Consider the following 21,012-nt stretch of genomic DNA (forward strand, 5'->3'; position numbering starts at 1 on the left):
ACGACAGCCGCGACTCCGTGGAGATGTGGAAATGTGTTTCCATGCAGATAAGGATATGGGGCTTCGTGGCCTTTGATTTTTGCTTCAAGAGTTCATTGGCCCCATCATCGCCTGATATACTGCATGAGCCTCGCCTTGTCCTTGCAGAAAAGACACACGTTTTGGCTTTTTTTTTTTATGTAAAGGTCAAACAGCTCATAAAGGATCACTCACAACGAATGACATTTAATTGATCCTTGACTTCAGACATCATTTGTTTTGCATTAGGCTCGGGAAGGAACATTTCAGTAGGGGGGTACTCTCTGTGATTTAGCATGCAGAACTTTTGTCATCTGCCCTTCAGAAGTCAGGGTTTATTATGAACAAATTACTATAAAAATGAATACGATGAATATAATCATCACCCCTCCCGTGAGACTTCAATTTACAGCAAATTATCTGCCTAGAATATATGTATTTAAAGAGGCTATCTAGTGCATTGTGTCACAAAACAATCGAAAACCCAATCTGTCATCAGCCTAAAAAATAACTTTGTAAGAGACTTTAAAATAACGGGTTTAAATCAGCTGTCTCCTTTACGTTGAAGATTACATCATCCAATATTTGGCTACTATCGGTAATGCATCTCGCGCAACCACACTAGCCTGTGTGCTATGACTGGAATTTGTGAAAATGTAAATAAGCACATAAACCAAGTGGAAATACGCTATTTTTCTACACTCCAGGCCCCACACTACTGTTCTGAAATAAGGTCGTATGTGCTATGAACGTGCAAACGTATTGGTGTATTTGCACTAGTTCATGTTGTGGAATTATATGAATTTATAAGATGTTTTAGTGTACCATAGTATTAGGAAATAGGTGTGAATAGTCAGTGGGGGCCGCCACAAATCTCAAGGGGGGTGGGCGGTGCAAGGGGCAGGAGAAAATACAATAAAAAATCAATTAAAAAAAAGCGTACCTGTCCACCGCCAGTATCGGCCGCTTCGCTCCTCTTCCATGCCCATGTTGTGCTAAGAATCCCCATGGGGCTTCCGCCACAAGTGCAGAGCCCCCTTGTGATTCAGGCCGCTTGTATTTGTATGTGTTGCAACTCATGTGGCAGTGTGACCATATATCTGTCGTATATGCACCATGGGCCAAGTGGACCTGTGTGATAAATGGTTTGTGTATGCTCATAGCTGGCAAGTTTTGCAGCTCCATGTGTGATGTGCCATAGCAGGCCAGTTATCTATTAATTTGAATCCTGGGACTTGTGGACCTGTTTTAATATGAACTAAACAGAACTACCCAGAATTCAAAGTAAAATGGCCTGGAGCAGCACATTACTTATGGTTTTTAGAAACTTGGCAAGGCTGTGTGCTCAGAAACAGTCTCCCTTGTGCATCTAACAAATAGCTAAGTACCCCATTAACAAAGGCTAGGAATTCAATATTGTGTATAATGCTGAATACATCACACAGACAGGACTAATGTCCACCTATGATCATATGTCACTGTCTCATGAAAACTTACAGGTACCATGTGAGACATTTGTCAAGCACTGTCTGAAGAGGTCTTAATATCATACTGATGCATCCTTGGAGAGCTGATGGCACATCTTGGGCTGTCGCAGGTACACACACACTGCACTGCAATACACAGAAAGATTACCCCATATTTAATTCTTCCCTCATTACTCACCTTTTCCTCTGGGGCCCTATAAAGCAGAAGGTAATTATCAAGCACCCCCTCAGTTGTTATGTTCAAAGCAGTTGAACTGAATGGAGGGTGCGTGGTCCTCTAGTCCTTCAGCCATGGTGGGGCAGATAAGTTGAACAGAGCAGCAGGATGGCAGAGGATCTTGCTTGGAGGTGAAGATAGCTCAAAAGAACCACAAACTAGCTGCCTGCAACGTCCCGAATAGAAGTTTTATTTTATTACCCCGCTTGTCATTTTTTTAGTTAAAATCTTTTTTTCTGCCCCAAGAGTGGAATCTTCACCCGGGAGGTGGAATCTCTGCACCCAGTTTGGAGATTCTGCTTATGAGTTGGAACCCAAAGTTTTCAAACAGGAAATAAAAAAGCAGGAACGTGAATATAGGAATTTGCAGGCAGCCATTTTATGTTCATTCTGAGTCATCCTCACATCTAAGCAAGATCCTCTGCCACCCTACTGCTCTCTTTCACTCACCTGCCCCCAACATGGCTGAGAGACTTGAGGAAAAGCCATTCCCTTTCAATGAAACTGAATTGAACATATTAGCTAAAGGGGTGCATAACAAGTAACCTCAGCTTTTTGGAGCCCTAGATTAACAGCTGTGTTTTGCTGCATGCTCTAGAATCTGGGTGATATTGCAGTACAGTGGGCGTGTACCATTGGTGGGCCAAGACTTGTTGCAAGAGCTGGGAGAACCTGCGATGCTGGGCCCAAATTAAGGGCCTGAATGTATTGGGCTTGTCCTACCTGCCCCACTTACAGAGACCATACCACAGCCCACTGTACAGAAGGGTCCTGAAGACAGCTCGGCCAACCCTCCATAGTCAGCTGGAGGAGTTTGAGCAGGAGAGAACTGGTAAGCACATAAACTGCATTATGTGTCTGGTAGTATGATGTGAGTGGTGAAAGAGCTGTACCACCATGTGCCTTTTGTCACCTTTCACGTTATCTGTGTACTGGATGCAATACTTACAGTGCCTATGCATCATTACAGGACATGGAATTCTGTTTACTGAGGGCATTCTGGGACTTGTAATTTTTTAAACACAACTAGGTAAATTACTCTTACAGTAGCATTTGAATGCATAAATGGGCTTACATCACCATGGGTAGTGAACTAAGGGCCTTGTAACTATTGTATAAAATGGTGAAGGTATGGCTTGGGCAATGTTTAGTGTTGGTATGAGAGGGTTAGGTTGTTGGATGCTGTATCATGCATTTGTTTTGTGTGTATTTCTTCCAGGGAAAATATTATACTTATGTACCATGAAGTAAAGGCTGACTTTGTGATACTTAACTCACTCAAAAGGATGTAAACATATCTAAGGAGGATAAACTATACACATCTTCTTAACAGTGACGTATGTGATTTCTAATCTCTACGTAGCTGTACTAAATATACATGTGATTACCAGTGTAAGGCACAAATGAAGCAGTCTCGACATTCTAGCTACAGCAGTTGTCATATAGAGTGTCTGATGTGGACAAGGGATATTCCAATGTTTAGAATCACATCTTTGCAAAGGTCAAATACAAGGCCTTGTTTTCGTATGTACTCCCAATTTAGCATGCATGTTGTGTTTCACTATGTGACACAACAGATGAAATTTGATACTAAGTGTAAGGCTGTTGAGACGTTACAATATAATTATGGATCCACTTTTAGGTGTGGATATATCATTCTAGACTGTGTCTCATCTACACTTGCAGACTTACATTGGAAGACAGCTATGTTTCAATGTGAAATGTTGCACTAAGGCTGAAGGTGAGGGCCAGTATATACTGAAGAGAAAACTGACATTCATTTAGAAAGATGTCATTGTGTGAGGTAATTCTGGACATTTCTGTGATAGTGCACATTCTTTTATGCCCAGACAATATATAATTGTTTAGTGAGATCAGAGAAGTACAAAGTCTGCACTTGCTTTATGTAGTCATGTGATTTGTTATGATTGGTTCAACAATGACATAATAGATTTCCTTCCATTTCAGTGGACCAGGCTGTCCAAAAAGCAACAGGACAAGATCAGGAGCAAAGTGGGAGTTCCTCGGCTCATCAGCAGGCACATCCTCTTGATACTAGCAACAAGGAGGAGGAGGGACCTCAACTATTAGGCAGGGGTAGTGCATCCACCCAGATGCAGCCATCAACACCTCCAGCAACAGCAACAGCTAGGCTGGAAGTTGAGGAGAATGAAGTGGGGGACAATGATAGGGATACCCCCAGCCGAGGGGGATGTGGCTCTACCCCTGGTCCATAAGAACTGATTTTGGATGTGGTGTCCTCAGGGCAGCCCCCATCACCATCTAGGTCTGCCACTAACGCCCCCAACACTTAAGCCCCTAATTCCATCTGGGCCTTTAGCTGTACCCCCTGCCACTAGCCCCTCCAAGTGCCTGCCCAGAGAAGCCGAGGGGGACATCTGCCCCTGATACCCCACATCCGTCAGGTTCTATCCAAACACTTCCATGTGTGATTTCTACTGTGTCTGCATCCCAAGAACTGATGTTGGCATCTGATGTAGAGATGAATGTGATCTCTTGGGTCTTACAGGAGATCTGGGATGAACTCTCTAAGTTCCAAGAGGCACATTCCAGAGGAATGGCCACCCTCAAAGCCTACCTCACTTCCTTGCATGCAATCATGTTGTCTGCGTTGGCCCAGCAACCCACCCAGATCACTGAACTTGTGTCTCCCATTTCACATTCCCTCACTGTTTCCCCTTGTACTACTCATGTTACCGGCTCCATCTGGTCCTGCATCGGCCAGCCAATATGAGTCTACAGCAACAGAGGATCTCCACATTGTGGAAAAGAAGGACAATGAGGATGACCACTGACTGGCCAATATTTGGGCTGTGGTCTTTTGTTTTACCCATGTACATAGACTGGTTTCTCTGACAGTTTCTAATGTTTTTTATTGGTTTTGCCCAAACCCCTCCAAGTTTCCCTTGCCCATTTTGCCTGCAGACATTTATTTCATTTCCTTTTCTCCCTTTCCAATGGTCATTTATTTGCCTAATTTATTTTCGAATACACAAACATTTTTTTGAACACCATCTCTGTCTCGTGTTGTTCATTATGTATGCTGGATTGAAGGTATGGAAGTATACATTGGTAGGTATTTATTTAGGTTTTCTACATGATAATTTGTTAAACATATGGTCCAATAAATATACATCTCACACACCGATTCATTGTCACATATAAGATCTACAACAAGAGTAACCAATTGATCATCACCAACTATTAGGGAACTCATAATTGACTTATGATGGTTGGCTGTACAGGTAGAACAGGTGTCTGTATGGGGGTGACGTGACTTGGCAAGGGCATGCCCAAGAAGGGTGATGCCTGTCAGGTGGGGTGCTTGTGCAGGTTGTGGTACAGGTGGGTGGGTGGGGCATGGTGCAGATAGGTGTATTGAGTCCCCTCCATGATTTGACTGTGAAGGAAGACTCTGGTACAATTTCAACATGCCCTGCATCATCTTCATGGTCAAGGCATGGTGTCTTGCACTCTCTATTCTATAAATAGGTGTGATGTAATTTTGCCTCCCTGCCATGTCTTGGCAAGACTTCTCAATCCTGCCCAAGACATGGGTCTGCCTGTCAATCATCTGAGGGGTTTTGTGTATTTCCTGTAGTGAGTCTGAAATGTCAGACAGAGTAGCCCATATGGCATGAAAGTCCTGCATCACATCAGTCCTCTCACCGGTCACTCTGACCACCGGTCATTCTGACCATCTGCCAGTCCTTCCGCATGGGACATCCTCTGATATGACTGTCTGGTCTACCAACATGTGGATGGGTGGCACATAGGAGGCTGTGGGGAGGAGATTAGTGTCCAGGGGATACCTACTCCTCACCAGGAGTGTTCTGCCTGTCAGATGGTTGCAGTAAGGCCTGGGAGGCAGTGGATGGATTGTGTCTGAGATACAGAACTTCTGACCTATACATGAGTGCTGTGAGGAGTTGATGGTTGTTTTGAGGTAGGTGAGTCTAGTGGCTGGTTGGCTGACTGCTGTGAATGGGTCATCCTCAGAGGTGAAGTGGGAGGTGCAATGCTGGCTGGACCTGGTGTATGTTTTTCCATCTGGGCCAATAATGCACTCCAGAAACTCTGACTCCTTCCCCTCGACCAGCACCAGATTGTCTTATTAATCCTCCTCTTCTTTCTCCTCATCCTCTTCTTCTTGTATGGTGTTGGCAGATGACATAGCTGATTGGAGCAGGATTAGGTTTTCTCCTCGGTTTGCCTCTCGCCCTCCACTGGAGGATGGTGCAGCTTCCTCAAGCAACTCATCGTCCTCATCACCTGAAAGACAGAAATTGCAACAGGCTAAGTATTTGCATAAGTGTAGCATGTGCTACAACACAAGGGTTGGGTTAAATATTCTTTACATCTATATGATGTTCCACATGTGACCTTGTTTGTGTAAACTTACACATCACAGCTCACACTGTGCACTGAGGTATTCAATGGATATGTGCAATTCAAAATCAAATTCATCAGCTCCAGCCACAGCTCTGTGTGGTATTGAGATTCCTGTGATATCAGCTGCTGAACCTGGCTCCTTGGGTATGTTGGGGAAGATGTGGTCCTCTATCCAGCAGTTGCAGGACGAAATGCCCCCCTAATTAATGTTCATCCTGATTTATATGTGAAGATGCAAAATTAACACAGACATCACTGATTATTTTAGTAACATATTACACACCACCCTCAGGTGCTACAAAAAAGTGGCAATATCTGCTAATATCCTTTCACAAGGAATACTGTGCACAAGTTGGAATCACTAGTTTACAACACTATATGGCACACTTACCTGATGGCCAGATGGTACTGGGTTTGCATGTTTTCTCCAAAACCCCTGGGTGATATAGTCTGGATCACGGAGGAGGTCCTGACAGCAGCTGTGCTATGCCATACATATCCATATCTCAATAAAATGGATGATGGTGATCATTTTACATGTGTATGTCACAGTACAGACCATTGGTTCTCAAAGTATGGCCCGGGTTCTGCATGCGGCCCTCCTGGCCTTTACATGCACCCCCGGTCAACAGCAGCACTGGGATGCTGGTAACTCAATAGAGCACTAACACTGAAATAATGTTAAATAAACAGGCAAACATGTATTTTAAGGTTAATGTAAGTTAAAGAAGGGAAGTAACTGGGGTGTCCCGCACCACTTAACACCAGAAACTCCTTCGTTTGTATAAACATCTTGCTGTATACGTGCAAAAGTATGATAAAGGGGATCATTACAACCCTGGCTGTCGGTGTTAAAGCGGCGGTAAAATCGCCAACAGGCCGGCCGTAAAAAAAATGGATGAACCGCCAACATAGACAGCCACTTTAAAACTCTGATCGCCACGGCAGTACAAACACCGCAGCAGTAACTGCCAACAGACATGCGGAAGACAAGGTTACGCCCACTGTATTACAAGGCACCAATCCGCCACCTTTTTCCGGGGGTAGATTCACCGCAAGCAAAAACACAGCGGAAACAGGACTTGGAAGGGAAAATGCTCACCTCTACACACCCCACGAGGAACCAGGACGCCATGGAACCCAAGCTCCAGATACTCCCAGCCTTTATCTTCCTGCTCCTCTACCAGGAACAACAAAGACGGCGGCGAAGACCACGATGAGTACTGCACCTACGACACAGGGAAGGGGGCAGGGAAAAAAGAGTGACACACACACGCAACACACAGCACTCCCACCCTCACCCACTACAACACACACACACAAGTACATGTGGATACATTACATTTACAACCCCCAAATCCCCCCGGATGAATGCAGGGACAAAAGGAAATGAGTTGAACGTTTGTAATCTATTAAAATACAGTAATCAAAAATATATATCTATGGGGGTCATTCTAACCCTGGCGGTCGGTGATAAAGCGGCGGCCAACCCGCCAACAGGCAGGCGGTCCAAAAAATGGAATTCTGACCCTGGCAGGAACCGCCAACACAGCCCGCCATTTTAACACTCTGACCGCCACGGCGGGACCGACAAACAGCGCAGCGGTCACCACCAACAGGCAGGCGGCAGACAATGTACCGCCCACCCTATCACAACTCACCAATCCGCTACCTTTTCCAGGGCGGGAGCCCCGCCGATAAAAACACATCGGAAACAGACTACGAACGGGAAAACGCTCACCTATACACACTCCACGAGGAAGGAGGACAGCATGGAGCCCGAATTACACATCCTACCGGCTATTGTCTACCTGCTCATCTACCAGGAGTACGAACGCCGTCGCAGACGACAACAGTGAGTACTGCACCTATGACACAGGGGAGGGGGGAGGAGGAAAGCTTACGTGCACACACATACGCGATACACCCACCCCCCCAACCCACCCCCCCAGACCTACACACCAATGCAGAGCAGCAAGTCAGAGTGACACCCCACAACCCCCCCGGAAGAATGCAAAGACATAAGTAAAATTTAGTTTAAAATGTATGTATAAAATAGGTTCATTGAAGTCATGGTAAATATGCCAATTGAAATATACAAAAGAAATAATGAACATAGTGCAAAGTATAAACATAGTCAATAAGTCCTGCACAGTCCCTTAAATATCCATAGTCCGTGGGCCAATGTGTACAAACACATGGGCAAAGCCCACACATGAGACCTGATACCATTGGAGAGAACACTGCAGGGGCATCAGATGATAAAACAACAGGCACCTCAGGGGGAAGGGAAAGGGGGGCACCTCAGCCACATGAGTCCATGACGCCAGATCCACGAGGGGCCTCCATGCCCACTGTACCATCCTGGGGAGTGCAAAGCCACAGTCCATCAGATGGATAACCGACTCCACTGGTATTGGAGGAGGCATGGTGCCCAGAGTGCTTCGTGAACACCTGCTCGACACAGAACCGGCACTGTCAATGGACCAGCGGAGCTTTAGACGGCGGTGCCCAGCGGAGCGGTGCTTGAGACGGCGGTGCCCAGCGGAGCGGTGCTTGAGAGGAAGGGCCCAGCGGAGCGGTGCTTGAGAAGAAGGGCCCAGCAGAGCGGTGCTTGAGATGAAGGGCCCAGCGGAGCGGTGCTTGAGATGAAGGGCCCAGCGGAGCAGTGCTTGAGAGGCGGTGCCCAACGGAGCGGTGCTTGAGAGGAAGGGCCCAGTGGAGCGGTGCTTGAGATGAAGGGCCCAGCGGAGCGGTGCTTGAGATGAAGGGCCCAGCGGAGCGGTGCTTGACAGGAAGGCCCCAGCGGAGCGGTGCTTGAGAGGAAGGGCCCAGCGGAGCGGTGCCTGAGATGAAGGGCCCAGCGGAGCGGTGCTTGACAGGAAGGGCCCAGCGGAGCGGTGCTTGACAGGAAGGCCCCAGCGGACCGGTGCTTGAGAGGAAGGGCCCAGCGGAGCGGTGCTTGAGATGAAGGGCCCAGCGGAGCGGTGCTTGAGAGGAAGGGCCCAGCGGAGCGGTGCTTGAGATGAAGGGCCCAGCGGAGCGGTGCTTGACAGGAAGGCCCAAGCGGAGCGGTGCTTGAGAGGAAGGGCCCAGCAGAGCGGTGCCTGAGATGAAGGGCCCAGCGGAGCGGTGCTTGACAGGAAGGCCCCAGCGGAGCGGTGCTTGAGAGGAAGGGCCCAGCGGAGCAGTGCTTGAGATGAAGGGCCCAGCGGAGCGGTGCTTGAGAGGAAGGGCCCAGCGGAGCGGTGCCTGAGATGAAGGGCCCAGCGGAGCGGTGCTTGAGATGAAGGGCCCAGCGGAGCGGTACTTGACAGGAAGGGCCCAGCGGAGCGGTGCTTGAGATGAAGGGCCCAGCAGAGCAGTGCTTGAGATGAAGGGCCCAGCGGAGCGGTGCTCTTCACGGCGGGGCCCTATTCAGCGGTGCCTGTCTCGGCGGGGCCCTGTTCTGCGGTGCCTGTCTTGGCGGGGCCCTGTTCAGCGGTGCTCTTCACGGCGGGGCCCTGTTCAGCGGTGCTCTTCACGGCGGGGCCCTATTCAGCGGTGCCTGTCTCGGCGGGGCCCTGTTTTGCGGTGGCTGTCTTGGCGGGGCCCTGTTCAGCGGTGCTGTTCACGGCGGGGCCCTGTTCAGCGGTGCTCTTCACGGCGGGGCCCTGTTCAGCAGTGCTCTTCACGGCGGGGCCCTGTTCAGCGGTGCTCTTCACGGCGGGGCCCTATTCAGCGGTGCTCTTCACGGCGGGGCCCTGTTCAGCGGTGCTCTTCACAGCGGGCCCTGTTCAGCGGTGCTCTTCACAGTGGGGCCCTATTCAGCGGTGCCTGTCTCGGCGGGGCCCTGTTCTGCGGTGCCTGTCTTGGCGGGGCCCTGTTCAGCGGTGCTCTTCACGGCGGGGCCCTGTTCAGCGGTGCTCTTCACGGCGGGGCCCTGTTCAGCGGTGCTCTTCACGGCGGGGCCCTATTCAGCGGTGCCTGTCTCAGCGGGGCCCTGTTCAGCGGTGCTCTTCACGGCGGGGCCCTATTCAGCGGTGCCTGTCTCGGTGGGGCCCTGTTCAGCGGTGCTCTTCACGGCGGGGCCCTGTTCAGCGGTGCTCTTCACGGCGGGGCCCTATTCAGCGGTGCCTGTCTCGGCGGGGCCCTGTTCAGCGGTGCCTGTCTTGGCGGGGCCCTGTTCAGCGGTGCCTGTCTTGGCGGGGCCCTCTTCAGCGGTGCCTGTCTTGGTGGGGCCCTGTTCAGCGGTGCTTGTCCTGTCTTTCAAGGGAGCCAGACCTGGCCAAGACTCCCCGCTTAGTCTCCCTCCGACCTTGCGGTAGCGGGGCCCTCCTGTGATGGAGTCTTGGGCCCGTGGGTGTCATCCCTCACACCCGGTATGGGGCTGGTGGGGCCCTCCTGGTGCAATCGGCTGCTGCATGTCTTCTCCGCCCTGCTGCCCTTGCCCTCCTTCGCTGCAGCTCTCTGGCCCTTGCCTCCCTTAGATGATGTGGCAGGTGACGTGGCAAGGACACTCTCCTTGGTGGAAGCCGTCTCAGGCTTTTTGCGCCGGCCCTTAATTTTTCTTGTCCTCTTCCCAGGGGGTGGGCTGGCTGTCCCCTTGCTGCTGGCCGATGTTCCTTCCCTAGGAGCTGGTGGACTCCCATAGCCCTGCACTATGGTGATACTAGATGCAGGGCTGGTGGTGGCTGAGGTGCTCTTTGGACTCTTAACAGATGGAGGGGGTGGGTCAGGTGATGCAAAGAGGTTAGTTTTGGAGAGGAAAAGTTTTTTAGGAGCAATGGGAAGGGTAGGTGCAGTGGGTATGGGAGTGGAGGAAGAGGATGTGGTTGTAGGAGAGTCAAGTGTGCTGTCTTTGGGTGCAGGTGCTTGGGCTGGAGGCTGTCGTGAGGTGGATGGCTGTTGGGTGGGTGGCTGCCTGCGTTTGTGTGGTTTGGAAGAGGGGGTGACAGACACAGTGGGAGAGGACACAGGGGACGTGTAAATGGCAGTGGGGGTGGTGACTGCACGTGTGCTGACTGTAATGGAGGGTGTGCTGGTGATGGAACTACTGGCTGATGGTGGTGTGCATGCAGGTGTGAGTGGAGACGTCACAGGGAGGGAGGAGGGAGACGAGGAGGAGGGGGACACAGAGGTGGTAGTGACTGTTGGCATGTCTGCATCTGGATGTTGTTTGTGTGAATGCTTGTGGGATCTGCGGTGCTTATGTCTGGATGAGCTGCCCTTGGGTGTTGAGGTGTGTGCAGGCTGGTCTGATGGTGTGGATGGGATAGGCTGAGGAGCAGGAGACTGGGACTGGGTGGAGGGAGCTAGAAGAGGGAGGCTGGAGACAGGGACAATGGCTGCCGTCAGTGCTGAGGCCAGAGCGGTGAACGATCGCTGATGGGCAGCCTGACCCGAATGAATGCCCTCCAGGTATGCATTGCTCCGATGCACCTCCCTTTCTACACCCTGGATGGCATTCAAAAGGGTAGACTGCCCAACAATGATGGTCTGGAGGAGGTCAATGACCTCCTCACTGAGGGCAGCAGGGGTAACTGGGGCAGGGCCTGAGGTGCCTGGTGCGAAGGAGATGCCCACCTTCCTGGGTGAGCGGGCACGGAGCGAAGGTCGAGGGGCTGCTGGGAGGGAGGGGCTGGTGCGCTGGGTGGCGGCTGTACCTGTTGTGGCGGTGGGCACGGATGTTGCCGCCACCGCAAGGGAGCTCCCTTCCGAGGACGTGTCGGTGTCGCTGACGTCTCCACGGGTCCCCGTTGTGGAGCTCCCCTCGCCCTCTGTCTCACTGGTGAACTCGGAGTCGGTTGCATGGCCCTCCGGGGCCATGTGAGATGCAGCTCCCTCGTGCGCCGATGCCACTTCTCCGCCTGATGATGCTAATGCACACATGCACAGGAAGAAAAAGAAAATGGGTGGGGGGGAGAAATGAAGACAGGTTGAGTGCATGCATTGGCAACACCGTTGGCGGAGAGGACAGACACAGAAGCCCCCTGCACTACGCTGCGCAATCGGGGTACAATCAGTTCATGTGACTAGGCCTACAGGTCTATGGACGACAAATGCACACATGGGTGATGCAGGACCATGGATAGCTGTACTTGGCACCCTACAGAGGTGGGGGGCGGGGCACAGGGCCATGCCTAACGGAGGGATCTAGCCTACAGAAAGCGCCCTGGCCTTGAGTCACCCACAGCCCTCCTCCCCAACCCAGACACCTCCACTGCGCACAAAGATAGCAGAATGTGCTGATACTCACCCCCTTGTGTCTGCTGTGATGTCCTCACGTACCCATCCAAATCGGGGTAGGCCACCGCCAGGATCCGGGACATCAGGGGGGTCAATTGGCGGCTGGCCCCCCTCCTATGTTGGGAGGCCATCCCCAGCAGAGACTCGGCAGTCTTTCTGGTCCAGTGGCGGATGTCCTCCCACCTCTTTCGGCAGTGGGTGCCCCGTCTGTTGTGGACCCCCAGGGCCCGGACGTCCTTGGCGATGGCACACCAAATGTCAATCTTCTGATGGGCGCTAACCTATTTGACATGTACAGGGTGGGAAAGGAAATATCATCACTTTTCTGCATGGTAGATGTGAGTGGCCCCCCCTCTTCAACCTTGCCATGTGGCACATGTTCCCATCTGTCGTGCGTTGCACTCCTCATTCGCTCCCCTCCCCACCATCTTACATACACCCCACTCAACACAGGCATAGCCCATTCAGCATGCACCCTGTGTACTAACCTCTTGGTCTGGAGGACCGTAGAGTAGCGCATACTGGGAGAGGACCCCATCAACAAGTTTCTCCAATTCTTCGGAAGTGAAGGCAGGGGCCCTTTCCCCAGTCGCAGCAGCCATTGTATCTCCCAGACTGAGGTCACAGCAGCACTTGCAGTATAGGTCCTCTCCTGTGGATGATCAGGTCTCGAGTGATTAATCAGATAGAAAATGGTGGTCACGCCCGCGGCGGTGCGTACCCGGGCGGTGCGTACCGCGACCGCCGGCGCACATCGTCATTGGCTCCTGAGACCCATAGGGTTCAATGTTAACCAATGCTGCTTTGCGCCGCAGTCTTCGACCACCTACCGCCACGGTGTGCCACGCCAGCGCAGTGACTTCATATCCCACTGTCACACTTCACAGGTCAGGCAGCCGCCATTTCAAGGGACCACATGGCATGATTTCTACTGCGTCACACATGCCTAGGCCTTGCATTGCCACTCATACAAGCCGTTCCATGCATTGCGATTCGTGTACTGTGCAAGCTGTGTGAACGAACCTGTGGGTTGCTTGACTCTGTGCTCCATGTTGTCCTTCCTAGGCACCGTCCGCTGGGACTTGCGAGGAGAAGGATGAATCCTCCCGTGTACCGACCGCTGGTGGACCTGTCGACAATGGAAGAACGACATATCATACTTACATACCGGCTTGACAGAGCAACTATACATGAACTATGTGCCCAGCTGGAGCCAGACCTGATGTCCCCCATCCGCCAACCAACAGGGATTCCCCCTCTGGTGCAGGTTCTGTCAGTCCTCCATTTTTTGGCAAGTGGGTCGCTTCAGGCAACAGTGGCCATATCATCTGGGATGTCTCAGCCTATGTTTTCTAAGGTTTTATCCAGAGTGTTGTCTGCCCTGATGAAATACATGCGGAGCTACATTATTTTCCCTGAGGTGGGCGAATTGGCTACAGTGAAGGGTGATTTCTATGCCCTTGGACATATCCCCAACATCATTGGGGCCATTGATGGGACCCTTGTGGCTTTGGTTCCCCCCAAAGACAGTGAGCAGGTGTACCGAAACAGAAAGAGTTATCATTCGATGAATGTCCAGGTGGTCTGTTTGGCTGACCAGTTCATCTCCCATGTAAATGCCAAGTTCCCTGGGTCAGTGCATGACGCGTATGTCATGCGAAATAGCAGCATCCCTTATGTGATGGTACAGCTACAGAGACACCGTGTGTGGCTAATTGGTGACTCTGGTTACCCCAACCTGTCGTGGCTACTGACCCCAGTGAGGAATCCCCGGACCAGGGCAGAGGAACGGTACAATGAGGCCCATGGGCGAACTAGGAGGATCATAGAAAGGACCTTCGGGGTCCTGAAGGCCAGGTTTAGGTGCCTGCATATGACAGGGGGATCCCTAATGTACTCACCAAAGAAGGTGTGCCATATCATCGTGGCCTGCTGTATGCTTCACAATCTTGCATTGCGACGCCAGGTGCCTTTTCTGCAGGAGGATGGTCCAGATGGTGGTGTTGTTGCAGCTGTGGAGCCTGTGGAGAGTGAAGAGGAGGAAGACGACGGGGACGACACGGACAGCAGGGATACAGTCATACAACAATACTTTCAGTAGTACACAGGTAAGAAACAGCCACCCCAATTTACATTTACTTAAGGCCTCATGCGTCTCCACTGTCTGTGTTTCCCCCCAGTTCCTGTTAACTGATTTGTGACTTTCCCTTCCCTTTTCAGAGCTGTATGACCCACTGCCTGACTTAAGCTTTGTTTGCCCATGGACTAAAGCTTATTGAAATTGGTATATTGTCATCACAAAGTACCTGGACATTATTGAACCGTTATGTGTAATACATTTGTTAAGAATACAAGCAGACTCCTGTTTATTTAAGTGGAATAAGTGATTTATTTTAAGTGCAAGATATAGGTAAATGATTGGGAAGCGGGGATGGGTGGGGGTGGAGTAATGTCCATGGCAGAGTCCAGTTCTCAGTCGCACAGGTGCATTGTCCATATGCCTGTGGAAGGATGGAGCAGGGGCAGTTCAAGGTTGGACAGGGTGACAATGTGGGACAGTGGGATGACATCAGGGGGTATCTTAGGCTGGCGGGGTCTTGCAATCCTACTCTGTCTTCTTGTGAGATCTCAGGTTCCGCTTGCGGGGTGGTTCTTCTTCTGCAGGAGGTGGGGTTCTGGTGGCCTGTCGTTGTGTGGGGGCCTCCTGTCCACTAGCGCCGGTGGAGGTGGTAGGCTGTTCCTGGCCTGGGCTAGTGACAGGGGCCCTTTGGGGTGCCACATGGTCCCGCAATGTGGTGACGATCTGGGTAAGGGCCAGGACGATGGTCCCCATTGCGGAACCGATGTTCCTCAGTTCCTCCCTGAACCCCATGTACCGTTCCTCCTGCAGTTCCTGGATCTCATGGAACCGGGCCAGTACCGTCGCCATCGTCTCCTGGGAGCGGTGGTATGCTCCCATGATGGAGGAGAGGGCATCTTGGAGAGTCGGTTCCCCGGGCCTGTCCCCCCCGTTGCACAGCAGCCCTCCCAGTTCCCCTGTGTTCCTGGGCCTCTGTCCCCTGGCCGGTGTGCCCACTACCACTGCCCCCAGGTACCTGTTGTTGTTGGGGTGGTGGGTCAACCTGGGTGCCCTGTAGTGGTGGACAAACCGCTGATTTACGTGCCCTGGAGACAGAGGCATGGGCCCACTGGGTGGGAGCTGTGCTGGTGTTCCCAGAGGGGGTTGGGTCTGGTGTAGCCTGTGGCTGTCTGTGGGGAACCGACTGTCCAGAGGTCCCCGATGGGCCGGGCTGGTCGTCTGGCTCCAGGGAGACAGAGCTGCTGTCATCGCTGGGGGCCTCTTCTGGGGGTGGGATGGACATCTCTGGACCCTCCTTGGCGGTGTGGTGGCGTTCGGGTCCTGCAGGGGTATAAAGGTATGGTTATAGCTTCTGTGTGTGGGATTTCGTGTGATGGGTGGGTGTCCGTGTACCCATGTGCAGGCATTTCCTTGTGGGGGCTTTTGTGAGGGTAGTTTGTGGGGGTGATGTGTGTGTGCAGTGGGCATGCTTTGGTGATGGGTGTCCATGCTTTGTGGTCGCATGCAGGGCTTGGTGTTGGGTGGGTGGGTTGTGATGGTGAGGCTTTTGCTAGGGGTTGGTGTGATGGGGAGGGGGTGAGGGTGGGGGTATGATTTGGCATGCAGGTGGGGTGGGGGTGGGAAGCAGTAGTGAAGATTTGCCTTACCAGAGTCCATTCCTCCGCCTACTCCTGCGAGGCCCTCAGGATGCAGGATGTGCAAGACTTCCTCCTCCCACGCGGTAAATTCTGGGGGAGTAGGTGGGGGTCCGCCGCCAGTCTTCTGCACCGCTATGTTGTGCCTTGATACCATGGAACGCACCTTCCCCCGTAGGTCGTTCCATCTCTTCCTGATGTCGTCCCGATTGCGTGGATGCTGTCCCACCGCGTTAACCCTGTCCACTATCCTTTGCCATAGCTCCATCTTCCTGGCAATTGTGGTGTGCTGCACCTGTGCCCCGAAGAGCTGGGGCTCTACACGGACTATTTCCTCCACCATGACCCTGAGTTCTGCGTCACTGAACCTGGGGTGTCTTTGGGGTGCCATGGGGTGGTGTGGTTGAGGTGTGGGGTGGCGTTTGTGGTGATGAGTGTGGTGCCTGTGGTGGTGTGTGGTGTTTGGTGCGTGGATTCTGTGATGGTGTTGTGTGCCTCTGTGTTGTGGGATTCTCTATTCTGTGCTCTGTCTCTAGCCTTCGTCAATGATTTCGGGTCGTAGGGGCTTGTGGGTGATGTGGGTGTGTGTTTTATATTGTGTTGGGTGTGTGGGAGTGGTGTTAGTATGTGTATCAGGTGTGTGTATATCAGACTGACCAATGTGGCTGAGTTTTCTATGGGTGTGTGTATTTTGACCGCGGCGGTGTGTACCGCCAATGGAATACCGCGTTTGAAAGACCGCCGCGTGGATTTGTGGGTCGGAATGGTATGGGCGTATTTCTGCTGGCGTGACGGTGAAGGTTTGGTCAGCGCCATTTTTTCGCTGACCTTTGGTGTGGCGGATTATTGAGGATGTCGGGTTTTCGGCGGTTTGGCAGTTGCGGATCAGAATGACCGTAGCGGTTTACCGCGGCCGCGGCGGTGTTATGGCGGCCTTCTGCCCGGCGGTAAGCGCCATTTACCGCCGAGGTCAGAATGACCCCCTATATATTTACACTATAAACAAATATATACACCAAGAATACAAGTCCAAGGTATTCCACCATCATAGTCCTTGGACCACTGATCCCAAAATGCATGGGGGAGGCCCACACTCAATATCCGATCAAAACGGAGAGAACACTGCTGGGGCATCAGATAGAAATACAACAGGCACCTCAGGGGAAGGGAAGGGAGGGCACCTCAGCCAGATGAGTGCACGACGCCAGATCCACAAGGGGGCTCCATGCCCACTGCTGTATCCTGGGGAGTGCAAAGCCACAGTCTCACAAGTCTTTCCAGTGGGTGGGTTGCCCACTGCTTTATCCTGGGGAGGTCAAAGCCACAGTCTCACAAGTCTTTACAGTGTGTGGGTTGCCCACTGCTGCATCCTGGGGAGTGCAAAGCCACAGTCTCTCAAGTCTTTACAGTGGGTGGTTTGCCCATTGCTGCATCCTGGGAAGTGCCAAGCCAGGGTCTCTCAAGTGGATGCCTTACTCCACTGGTTCTGGAGGGGGCTTTGTGCCCAGAGTGCTTCATCCTGCCATGGACAGACGTAGTGGATGTAAATCTCCACTGGTTCTGGAGGGGGCTTTGTGACCATAATGCTTCACCCTGCCAAGGACTGAGGTAGTGGAGGCCTTACTCCACTGGTTCTGGAGGGGGCTTTGTGCCCAGAGTGCTTCATCCTGCCAAGGTTAGAGGTAGTGGATGTGATACTCCACTGGTTCTGGAGGGGGATTTGTGCCCAGAGTGCTTCAACCTGCCAAGGACTGAGGTAGTGGATGTGACACTCTACTGGTTCTGGAGGGGGCTTTGTGCCCAGAGTGCTTCATCCGGCCAAGGACTGAGGTAGTGGATGCCTTACTCCACTGGTTCTGGAGGGGGCTTTGTGCCCAGAGTGCTTCATCCTGCCAAGGACTGAGGTAGTGGATGCCTTACTCCACTGGTTCTGGAGGGGGCTTTGTGCCCAGAGTGCTTCATCCTGCCAAGGACTGAGGTAGTGGATGTGATACTCCACTGGTTCTGGAGGGGGCTTTTGCCCAGAGTGCTTCATCCTACCAAGGACAGAGGAAGTGGATGTAAATCTCCAGTGGTTCTGGAGGGGGATTTGTGCCCAGAGTGCTTCAACCTGCCAAGGACTGAGGTAGTGGATTTGACACTCTACTGGTTCTGGAGGGGGCTTTGTGCCCAGAGTGCTTCATCCTGCCAAGGACTGAGGTAGTGGATGCCTTACTCCACTGGTTCTGGAGGGGGCTTTGTGCCCAGAGTGCTTCATCCTGCCAAGGACTGAGGTAGTGGATGCCTTACTCCACTGGTTCTGGAGGGGGCTTTGTGCCCAGAGTGCTTCACCCTGCCAAGGACTGAGGTAGTGGATGTGATACTCCACTGGTTTTGGAGGGGGCTTTTGCCCAGAGTGCTTCATCCTACCGAGGACAGAGGAAGTGGATGTAAATCTCCAGTGGTTCTGGAGGGGGCTTTGTGCCCAGATTCATCCTGCTTGTGACGGCCTCAGTAGCATTGGAAGCTTTGTCACTCATTGGCCTGCGGTGCTGGTGGCGGCGGTATCCTGTTCAGCGGTGCTGGTGGTGGCGGTGTCCCTGGCAGCGGTGCTGCTGGCGGCAGTGTCCTGTTCAGTGCTGCTGGTGGCGGCAGTGTCCTTGGCAGCGGTGCTGGTGGCGGTGGTGTCCTGTTTAGCGGTGCTGGTGGCGGCGGCGTCCTTGGCAGCGGTGCTTGTGGCGGCAGTGTCCTGTTCAGCAGTGCTTGTGGCGGCGGTGTCCTTGGCAGCAGTGCTTGTGGTGGCGGTGTCCAGTGTCCTTGGCAGCGGTGCTGGTGGCGGTGGTGTCCTTGGCAGCGGTGCTGGTGGCGGCGGTGTCCTTGGCAGCGGTACTGGTGGCGGCGGTGTCCTGTTCAGCGGTGCTTGTGGCGGCGGTGTCCTGGGCAGCGGTGCTGGTGGCGGCGGTGTCCTTGGCAGCGGTGCTGGTGGTGGTCTTCTCCGCCGTGCAGGTTTTCGCTGACTTGCCTGTTTTTCTGTGCCCCTTCCCCACCTTGGATGGTGGTGCAGCTGTCTTCCTACTCCCAACTGTACCCCTGATAGAGGCTTTGCTGGTAGATGTTTTGCCTCTCTCCCAGCGGGCACTGGGCAACTTTTTGTGCTTTTGAGGTGGGGGACTGTCCGTGGTCTGGCTCCTTGGCACACTGGCTGCCAGGCTGTTTGGCGCACTCCAGAAGCCGGTTACTACTGGCATCACTGTTACCGCAGATATTGTGGCTGAGGTGCTGGGTTGGGACCTGGAAAGGTGGGCCCTAGGAGACTGAAGGGGTGGGGGAGGTGAGGGGAAGAGGTCAAGGTTGGACAGGAAAAGTTTTTCGGACACACTGGGATGGGAAGATGGAGGGGGTTTGGGAGTGGAGGAAGAGGTAGTGGTTGTAGGAGGTGTACGTTTGCTGACATTTGGTGAAGGTGCATGGGCTGGAGGCTGTCGTGAGGTGGATGGCTGTTGGGTGGGTGTGTGGCTGTGTTTGTGTACCTTGTGAGGTGGGCTCACAGACACACTGGGAGAGGACACAGGGTATGTGTGAATGGTAGTGGGGGTGGTGACTGCACGTTAGCGGGGTGTGGTGGTAGGTGTGCTGGTGATGGAGGTAATGGCTGTAGATGTAGTGCATGCAGGTGTGAGTGGAGACGAGACTGGGAGGGAGGAGGGAGACATGGAGGAGGGGGACACAGTGGAGGCAGTGGATGTTGGTATGTCTGCATGTGTATGATGCTTGCGTTAGTGCCTGTGGAATGTGTGGTGCTTATGTTTGCCTGAGCTTCCCTTGTGTGTTGATGTGTGTGCATGCTGGTCTGATGGTGTGCTTGGAATAGGCTGAGGTACAGGTGTTTGGGTGTGGGTGGAGGAAGTTGGAGGGGGGCGGCTGGACACAGGGACAATGGCTGCCATCAGTGCTGAGGCCAGATTCTGAAAAGCTTGCTGTTGGGCTGCCTGACCAGAATGAATGCCTCCAGGTATGCATTGGTCTGTTGCAACTGCCTCTCTACACCCTGGATGGCATTCAAAATGGTAGACTGCCCAACAGTGAGGGACCTGAGGAGGTCAATGGCCTCCTCACTGAGGGCAGCAGGGCTGACTGGGGCAGGGCCTGAGGTGTCTGGGGCAAAGGAGATGCCCACCCTCCTGGGTGAGCGGCCACGGGGCACACGCTGAGGGGCTGCTGGGAGGGCGGTGCTGGTAGGGGGGGTGGCGGCTGTACCTATAGATGCGGTGGGCACAGAGGGGCCCGCCGCCGCAAGAAAGCTCCCATCAGAGTAGGAGTCTGTGTCGCTGGTCTCAGCTCCTGTTCCCGCCATGGAGCTCCCCTCGCCCTCTATCCCACTGGTGGCTTCTGACTCTATTGTGTCGCCCTCCAGGGCCATGTGGGATGCAACTCCCTCCTGCTCCAGTGGCACTGCTCCTCCGCCTGATGATGCTAATGCACACAAAAACAGGGAGACTACAAAAAGTGGGGGGAAGACAGAAGAAAGACATGTTGAGTGCATGCAATACCGCTACCATTGGCGGACACTACAGACACAGAAGCCCTCTGCACTACGCCGTGCACTTAGAGTTCCCTAATTAATCACAGGGACATGGGTTACAAGGCCCATGCCCGATTGCTGCACACATGGAAGTCACAGGAGCCAGACTAGGTGTAGTTGGCTCTTAACACTGGTGGGGTGGGGTGCCACAGGGCCTGCCTTACGAAGGGACCTTGCCTACTCAACTCGCCCTGGCCTTGGGGAACCCACAGCCCACCCCCCCCACCCAGACACCTACAATGCGCGCTGAATCAGCAGAATGAGAGTATACTCAACCCCTTGTGGCTGCTGTGATGCCCTCAAGCGCCCATCCAACTCCGGATAGGCCACCGCCAGGATCTGGAACATCAGGGGGGTCATGGTGCGATGGGCAC

Source organism: Pleurodeles waltl, chromosome 2_2 (genome assembly GCF_031143425.1).
Source record: "Pleurodeles waltl isolate 20211129_DDA chromosome 2_2, aPleWal1.hap1.20221129, whole genome shotgun sequence".
NCBI lineage: Eukaryota > Metazoa > Chordata > Amphibia > Caudata > Salamandridae > Pleurodeles > Pleurodeles waltl.